The sequence below is a fragment of the Triticum aestivum genome, chromosome 2A, assembly GCF_018294505.1.
Source record: "Triticum aestivum cultivar Chinese Spring chromosome 2A, IWGSC CS RefSeq v2.1, whole genome shotgun sequence".
Lineage (NCBI taxonomy): Eukaryota > Viridiplantae > Streptophyta > Magnoliopsida > Poales > Poaceae > Triticum > Triticum aestivum.
The window spans coordinates 488,595,462-488,603,664 of NC_057797.1; positions in this window are offsets into that span (position 1 = coordinate 488,595,462).

Consider the following 8,203-nt stretch of genomic DNA (forward strand, 5'->3'; position numbering starts at 1 on the left):
ACTCCCTCTGTCCCAAATTTCTTGTCTTAGATTTGTCTAGATACGGATGTATCTGATACTAAAATGTGACTTGATACATCCGTATCTAGAAAAATCTAAGACAAGAATTTTGGGACGGAGGGAGTACTTTATGAACATCAATGCTACCTTTTAAGAGGGTATATTTGCCTCAGTAACTTGTGTTATGGATTTTGCAAGTAATCCCTCTACTCTCATGCCTTTGAAGACATGTTCTAGTGTCTTTGTTCACTCATTTCTGTGTGTATATGTAGTCATATATGGAGTATAATATCGAAAATCATCTTATATTTCTGAACGGAGGTAGTAATAAAATATGGTTTCTGTTTGAATTAGAACCAGTTCCGCGGTGGAGATGAAGTTCTCAAAGTCATGCCATGTGAACTGGAAGACTTGATGATGAGTTCTACTGCTGAACTATCCAGTTGTTGTGTCCTTGTCGCCATGTGTCCTGAACTAGTGTTTTCCTATAGCATTGTTGTCAGGCGTGTTCTCGAGGCTGTACTTGACCACAACAATTTCCTAGATGTGCCTTCGATTACGAAGGGTGTGGTTCTTGTAAAGCTTCCCAACAAATCTGATGCGGCATGTCTTCATCATCATGTTTATGAGTGGAAAGACCACTCTGTTAGGTTCTCCAAGGTTGACAAGATGGTGATGGTGCGTGTAGACATCTCAAATGAAGTCCATGGCCTAGTCAGTTATGCGGGGTTCATCCCGTAGGTCGGTGGCGAGAAATAGTCTGCAGAGTTTAGTTAGTGCAACTTTGCTTGTCTGTAGTAAGTACTATTGTGCAGTACTTGATTTGTGTTTGTGAACCCTGTATTGTTTATTAGTACTGCCGCTTTTGGTGTGTGGTCAGTCCTGAGAACGGTCTATGTTAATGTTTGTCCACTCAATTCAGTCTGTATATTTTGAAGTATCCAGATCATATTTTTTGTGAGGATGGTTTATCAATTATGGTTACACTCCAATATCTGTATGCATTGTAGGGTTTATCGCACCCACCAGGATTTCCAGTCCCATGGATGTTCGGTCCATACGATTTGTCACAACCTTTGGACTGTCCTGCTTGTGGGAGTAGGCAGGGCCCCTGCATGCCACGCGTAGTTGGATGATCAATCTTCTGTTTAGTACTTCAACATAGTGATTTCCTGGTAAGGATTCACTCGTGTCACATCAAGTAAATCTTATTGATTTACTGTCTAAATCTTATTGATTTAATGTCATGTTTTCTTTCTTTTCCTGCAATTTTAGGATGCAGGTTTTGCCATGTAACATTCATCATAGAATAAACCATTTGGTTTGCTCTACGATGGCTATTTTTGCAGGTTTCACTTCTTATGTCGTGTGAGTAATGAAGGCACTGTCCATCACTTATATTACTGGAAAAAATTGGGTCAGTCTATTGTCTGAGTACAAGCTGAATCCCTATGATGAACTGTAGTTTGGTTTAACAAAAACGCCACAATTATTCCTTCTCGCGTTTAAAAGAAATGAAGAAAAAAACTGGATCATGGTCATGGATCCTAGTCAAGTTAGAAAGCTGATCATAGCAGACCAGACACGATCGCCGCTGTCTCGCACAGATCGAGCACCAGCAGTTGCTCTAGCACTGACAGCGGCAGCAGCTCAGTCTGATCCAGCTAAGGATTGGGCACCGACCGCGTCAGCGGATCAGTCTGATCTACCGGAGGATCGGGCATCGACACTGGCACCTGCTCCGACACCGACACCAGCTCTACAAGGAGCACCATCTTCGGCAGTAGCAGCAGCTTCGGCACCTGCACCAACACTTGCACTTGCATCTACTCCGGCCCGTGCAGTTGCACTGGCAACAGACTGGGCTGCAGTTCGCACTTCATATCAATGTTGGGGATATCGCTTATCGGGAACTTATCGGTCGACCCATGATAAGGGGTAAATCTGCCAATTTATCGGCATATCGGCCGATTTATCGCCATATCGGCTGATTTATTGGCCGATCTATCTTATTGTCCTGACAGCGGTAAGCAATAAATCGGCCAATTTATCGGCATATCGGAAGATATCTTGAACAGTGCTCCATATACCAAAGTCCTTACAAAAACCGACATGTCCACCTTCTTGGTAAGCATTGGCCGCCCAAGTGATTCGTTCTTTTTTCTTTCCATGCTGTTTCACATGATTCGCTGTGTTGATCTAACTGTTTGGATATGTCTTCTTGTTTGCAAACAGAGAATTCCTAGAGCAACGAGGGAGTCGTTCAACAATCCGGGCGACCGCGGCCAAGTTTCTCTTACCATGTCGCATGATGATTGATGCTAAAGGATGGTCAAGGTTCAAATCTAAATCATATCTTGCAGTACGGGATGATGTCAAAATCGAACTTTCTCGGCAAGGAGAGTTGGTCCAAATCAACTTTGAAATTAGCAGCACGCAACTGCCGAACTAATCTATCCTCCGAGAGATTTTGATGTAATAATCTGGCATGGTGAAACAAGTGTCTTGTGTGTATAAGTAGTACGACAGTATTATTTATCACATGGTATATCGTTGATAGAATTGCAACTCTGATTGCTGGTTAGGAACTGTCGTTCGATTTCATTCCAACAGCTGTCGTGCTTTATTCCATTTTGTGTACTCGCCTTGCGACAGCATCTAAAACCAGCGCCGTACCGATCGCTTGCAATATGAAAAGCGCTGAGGTAGAACACATGGGCCCCCAAACATGCAAGGTCGGCCTGCGGCCCAAAGTCCAGAACCGTGAGCCTATCTGAGTATTATATTCTTAGCTGAACCCCCATAAAAAAGCTAAACCCCCATAATGCCCGTGCATTGTAGAGGGAGTATATTTCTCGGCAAGGTGAGCCTGTGATATAAAAGATTTATATATTTCTTTACAGAGGCAGTATCTCTCTGTCAAAAAATACATTTATGTGTAACTAGTTACTCCTATCTTTCTACTTCCTTTCGCTGATATGTGGGGCAACTGGCAATGGGGTCCATGTGCCATATGCACAAATTAGAGTGCACAACTTCACGGTAGACACACCCCGGTCGTAGCGCCGCTGTGATGCCCAATGAGCCGTCAAATCACAACCCCCCTTTCCAGCTTTAGCAGTAAGCTGGATGGACGAAGCGGCAATATTTCACTGGGCCTGAATCCCCTTCTCCCTCGTCTGCTTGTTCAGAGAAAACCCCCTCTCGGCGATTGCATAGGGTTTTCTCATGGAGAACCAGGTACGAATTCTTCATCCATCCCCGATAAACCCATGTCCCTTGGTCGCAGGTAATCCTAGGATGGCAGCCGCCACCGTTGATGCATTTTTCTTCCTACTAAATCTAGTGTGTTTCATTTGCACTGCCCAAAGTGCGAGTACCCTACAGGTTTCTGTGCCCTCGGTGAGATGCCACACTTGTTCCTTCTCATCCTAACACAGCATTTTGAAACGTGCACAGTATGTTCCTAGAATCCTCTTTTCTATCCGGGAGGGTGGGGGTTTTTGAACATGCTGTGTTCTCATATTATTTTTCCTGCAATGTATTATTTGCTCTGCCAGAACACATGTACTCAAGATGCTTGGCCTTGCCATAACTGAATACACTAGTTTAATGGTCACAGTGAAGACAAGCCATGGATATAAGTTCCGAGTTGGGTTCATGAACCAAAAAGGTCGCTGCTTTTTTTATGGCCGAACTTGGATAAACTTTCTCAAGTGTTTCGGACTGAAAGTTGGCACACGAATGTTGATGGAAATAGCAGAACCTGGTCTCCTCTTCACTGCGATCTTCCACCCCGACGTCGTTCCAATTGTTCATCCATGTTAGTTTTGTATCTGGTTCTTGCTTGTTGCCTCAATTACTTCTTAATCCACCTATTCTGTCTAACTAATCATAATTTAACTTTAGAAGTAGCAACGAATCTCTCACGAAGATGCTACTTCTAACTAATATTTTCTTATAATTGGTGGCACGTGTAGGTTTTTTCAGAGTTAAGCAGTCTGCTCGTTTGTTACTCTGTAATAACTCAGCTGTTAGTAATGGCACTGAAGTTGACTGGATCGACATCCACAAGTTCCTACACTTTATTGATCGTCTTCAGGTCCTTGTGGGGCGTTTCAATGGTGGAAGGCCACGTGGGATATGTGTGCCATTGCTGCACTCGTTGAACAGGTCCAACTGTGTTGAGAAACTTATGGTACAAGCTGTTTTCTGTTATATATGTTGTTCAAAAACTATTGCTTATACACAGTTTTACAGCTGTGATCTTCTTGAAACAGGAACTGTCGAGTTCTATTGTTCCTATACAGATGCCTGACCATGGTCAGGTCAGACTTGCGCTTGGTCACAACATGATGTATATGTCGACCTACTCAATTCCCCTTAGAGATGAAAAGATACTTATTCATGGGTGGTCTCAAATAATGAAGGCCCGTCCATCTTGGAGAATAGGACAGAAGATTATGTTCATGATTTTCCATGGCTCTAAAGCGAATATCCTATTTATTAACCATGTTGCGAGATGAAGCCGCTTTCAGAAGGTTGTGGATGCGCGGGGTGGCGCCTGGGCCTTGTCCTGGGGCTTGGCGGCCTCACCCTTGGTTAACTATAGGAAAAGTAGCACTGTTTGAGGCGTGCTTTGTACGGTTGAACCTGTATAAGTACTCATACTGCTTTCAGCTTTCGTTGTTAAGTGCCCCTGCTGGTTTCAGTTAAGGTTGTTAAGTACTCCTGCTGCTTTTACAGTCTGTCGTGTTTCTTCAGTCCTATCTTCATCCAGCCGCCAAAACCAAACCAGCACCGGCGGGGCCGCCTGCTTCCGCCTCCCATGGCTAGTTGCGCCTCAGCGCATGCATCGCCACCCCACCGTCTCCTAAATCATTAACGCTAACGTCCTCCGCGCGCTTTGGTGCGCTCGCCGCGGCGCCACCCTCTTGCATTGTCAACATGGTCAACAAACAACAGGAATCGGCAGAAGTACATGGAGAGGATGACAGTAGGGGCCCACCACGTCAGCGTATGGAAAAATAAAATGCTTCCTCCTAGTGTTTTCCTGACATCTGGGACCCATGACATTGTGAGCGTATATAGTCAATAGACAAGAGAACAACACAAGATCGGCTGACACCTGGGAAGTAGCTACTCGAGTAGTATTTTTTTGTTTGGTATCGTTGAGACAGAGCAGGGTTTGAACTGGGCTGTGGCCCGTCTAGCCCAGGCTTATATTTTATGTTCACCATGTGACCAACCCAGCTATTTTTTCTTTGTGAAAATGAGCCCAGTTTATTTTTTCTGAAGAATTCCCAATCCATGCCTACTTATTTTTATACGCCCTGATGGGCTGCAACTCTTTCAAGATGCCTGCAAATCTTGAAAGTAATATGAAATGGGTTGTAAATATAAACACAGATGACAAATTAGCAATTACTTTATAACTTCTGAATTTTATCACATTTTCAGATTCCTATTTCACCGGGCATTAACCTGATTTAAATATATCTTCAAAGTACTTTAAATCTGGCTGGACATTTCGGTATTAAAAATAGTTTGGAACCCACAGAAATATGCGAAATTGGCCCTGGCCAACCAAAAAATGACTGCAATAAATTGCATAAGAAGTTTCCATGAGCTATATATAAATTATTATATATAGCCCTAGTGCGCTCGGTGTGGCATGGTCAACATGGTCAAGGAACGGCTTCCATCGGACATGGACTGTATGTGGAGAGGCTGACAGCTGGGTCCACGGCCGCAGCAAGGAAGTGCCTCCTTATTACGTGCAAAATAATTATTCCTCCACTTGACAGCAGGGACCGACCGGATGGGCCACCAGTATTTTGTGAAAAAAAATCATTTCCCCTGACTGCTGGGACCCACCGGACGGGCCACCATATTTCGGGAAAAAAACGTTCCCCCCGCTGTCAGCTCGGACCCACCGGAAGTGCCTCCTTATTACGCACAAAAATATGAATACTCCCCCGGCTAGCTGGGACCCACCTTGGTGGGAGGCTGACTTGTGGGCCTACTAAGTTGACGGGGACGAAGGGCTTTGTCAACTTAGTCAATATGAACGATTCTAGCTCCATTGACCGTACGATGTCCATCCAACGGCTGTAGTGCTTCTTCAACCTCTGGTCTTCTTGCTCCAGCCGCCCAAAGCAGCGCCGGTCGTGTCGCATGCTCCTGCCTCCCGTGGCCGGCTGTGCTGCCACGGAGGCCTCACCGCCCCCTACTATTCCCACCGCTGTCCAGGCCCTGCGGCAACGGCAACCTCACACTACAGCCGAACCAGTGAACCCTCGTACTCCTCTCCGCGCGCGCGGGCTTCCACTGCCGCATCTTCCCCGGCTCCCTGTCGTCCCCTTCCTAGGCCTCGCCGTCGTCCACCGCCCTGGAGCTCTCGGCGCGGCGTGGTCAACCTGGTCAAGGAACGACTTCCATCGGACGTGGACTGTACGTGGAGAGGCTGACAGCTGGGTCCACGGCGGCAGCAAGGAAGTGCCTCCTTATTACATGCAAAATAATTATTCCTCCACCTGACAGCAGGGACCGACCGGACGGGCCACCAGTATTTTGTGAAAAAAAATCATTTCCCCCTGACTGCTGGGACCCACCGGACGGGCCACCGTATTTCGCGAAAAAAACGTTCCCCCCGCTGTCAGCTCGGACCCACCGGAAGTGCCTCCTTATTACGCACAAAAATATGAATACTCCCCCGGCTAGCTGGGACCCACCTTGGTGGGAGGCTGACTTGTGGGCCTACTAAGTTGACGGGGACGAAGGGCTTTGTCAACTTAGTCAATATGAACGATTCTAGCTCCATTGACCGTACGATGTCCATCCAACGGCCGTAGTGCTTCTTCAACCTCTGGTCTTCTTGCTCCAGCCGCCCAAAGCAGCGCCGGTCGTGCCGCATGCTCCTGCCTCCCGTGGCCGGCTGTGCTGCCACGGAGGCCTCACCGCCCCCTACTATTCCCACCGCTGTCCAGGCCCTGCGGCAACGGCAGCCTCACACTGCAGCCGAACCAGTGAACCCTCGTACTCCTCTCCGCGCGCGCGGGCTTCCACTGCCGCATCTTCCCCGGCTCCCTGTCGTCCCCTTCCTAGGCCTCGCCGTCGTCCACCGCCCTGGTGCTCTTGGCGCGGCGTGGTCAACCTGGTCAAGGAACGACTTCCATCGGACGTGGACTGTACGTGGAGAGGCTGACAGCTGGGTCCACAGCGGCAGCAAGGAAGTGCCTCCTTATTATGCGGGAAATAATGATTCCTCCACCTGACAGCAGGGACCCACCGGACAGGCCACCGTATTTCACGAAAAAAACGTTTCCTCCTGACTGCTGGGACCCACCAGCTACACCTTCACACGCAAGGAAGTGCGTCCTGACAAAAAAACGATTCGCCCCCCTGACTGCTGGGACCCACCAGCTACATCTTCGCACGCAAGGAAGTGCGTCCGGGCAAAAAAAACCAAAATGATTCGCCCCCCTGACTGCTGGGACCCACCAGCCCCCCGACTGCTGGGACCCACCAGCTACATCTTCGCACGCGAGGAAGTGCGTCCGGGCAAAAAAATGATTCGCCCCCTGACTGCTGGGACCCACCAGCTACATCTTCGCAGGCAAGGAAGTGCCTGACAGTCGGGACCCACCTGGTCGAAGCGTACGTAGCGTTGACATTCTGGTCGTGAACGTGTACGTACATACTGGTCGATGTAGAGGCGTGCACATGTCATAGTAGAGGCACGCACGTAGCATGTACACGTACGTACAATGGCCAGGGTGCAAGAAAGAAAATACGACCACGTATGTTTACATACGGGCGGGGTCTCAAACGCCTACTCGCGCATACATACGGCGAGGGCTCGTGTACATGGCTGGGTCGGAACGGAGAAACAACGTCGTCGTCGTGTTCATGGGTCGAAACGGAATGCGTGGTCGTGTTCATCGGGAGGGCTTGGACAGAAGAGGCGATGGAAACGAGGCCTGGCGTACTGCACAACGGAGGAAATAGACCTCCTACGGTCGAAACGGGGGTCCTTTTGATCGGGAGGGGTGTGCCATACCGCAAAACGGAGGAAACAGACCTCCTACGGTCGAAATGGGGGTCCTGTTGATCAGGAGGGGTGTGGCGTACCGCAAAACGGAGGAAACGGACCTCCTATGGTCGAAACGGGGGTCCTGTTGATCGGGAGGGGTGTGGCGTA